The 1,186-nt window shown below is 37.2% G+C and overlaps 1 protein-coding gene and 1 long non-coding RNA gene across 2 annotated transcripts in view; one reads left to right on the forward strand and one right to left on the reverse strand.

Moving 5' to 3' along the window:
• LOC106873514 (carbohydrate sulfotransferase 15) overlaps window positions 1-1,095 on the reverse strand; it is a 29,448-nt gene extending 28,353 nt beyond the window's left edge. Inside the window, exon 1 of the mRNA XM_052973287.1 lies at window positions 693-1,095. The gene's annotated coding sequence lies outside the window, so the exon portion shown is untranslated. The remainder of the gene's footprint in view (window positions 1-692) is intronic.
• LOC106873515 (uncharacterized) overlaps window positions 1-1,186 on the forward strand; it is a 94,726-nt gene that overhangs the window by 78,985 nt on the left and 14,555 nt on the right. The window lies entirely within an intron of this gene.

The following is a 1,186-nucleotide window of genomic DNA, read 5'->3' on the forward strand; positions in this document are numbered from 1 at the left end:
TCGGTGTGATTCAGCGTGACACAGTGTGACAAGGCTGGCCCCTTTGAAATACAGGTACAACAGAAAAAGGGAGAAAGAATGAGAGAAAGTTGTGGTGGAAGAGTACAGCAGGGTTCGCCACCATCCCCTGCCGGACTTCGCGGAGCTTTAGGTGTTTTCGCTCAATAAACACTCACAACGCCCGGTCTGGGAATCGAAACCGCGATCCTATGACCGCGAGTCCGCTGTCCTAACCACTGGGCCATTGCGCCTTTACAACTTGTTTATGTAATATGTAATAAAATCCTAGCCTCAAAAATGTACGATTCTCCCTTATTTTTATTTTTATTATTTTTTTTCTGGTTTTTAAGTGATAGAGCTCCGAATTGGAGTATGCACGCTAAAAACGTTGCGCACATCTACAAACTGAACGTACGTGCGTGTATGTGTGTAGATATCTGTATATATGTAGGTGTTCTTATATTGTTTCACTGTATGTTCCGTAACTTAGTAACTCAAAGAAAAGAAAAAAAGAAAAGAAAACGAGTACTGGACTGAAATATGTACAGGGTCGTTATGCTATGATCGACAAAATCTTAATAAGACATCACCTCGGGAAAGGTCGCAATTTAGTAACAAGAAAAAAAAAAGGGAAAAAACAGAAAATGTGAAAGAAAAAATCAAGGAGAATAATAAAATATTGTTTCCCATACCTTGAAGCACCCTTGCGCGGAAAGTTCAAATGAGTAAATGAAAATGATAAAAACGATGATGATGATGATGATGATGATGATGCTGATGATGATGATGATGATGATGACGATGATGATGGTGATGATGATGATCTATTATTTGCTGTTATGTTATTCTTAATATCAAAACCATTAAACTAGAGAAGTAAACTAGTTCAAAAAATTTCCTTGAAGTTGTATTTGCCTGTGCGTCGTGTATTTTCATGTGCATGTCTTCTCGCAAATAACACGTCTCCTCCACCTCGGTCATCGATATATGTACACACACACACGCACACACACACACGCACACACACACACACACCACAAACATATATACATATGCATATATTTGCACATATATATACATCTGTTCGTTTATTATATATGTGTGTGAATGTAGTATATATCTAAGTGTGTATACAAACGTGTGTGTCTGTGTGGGTATATATATATATATATATATATATATATAT

This window comes from Octopus bimaculoides, chromosome 15 (assembly GCF_001194135.2).
Source record: "Octopus bimaculoides isolate UCB-OBI-ISO-001 chromosome 15, ASM119413v2, whole genome shotgun sequence".
NCBI classification, from domain to species: domain Eukaryota; kingdom Metazoa; phylum Mollusca; class Cephalopoda; order Octopoda; family Octopodidae; genus Octopus; species Octopus bimaculoides.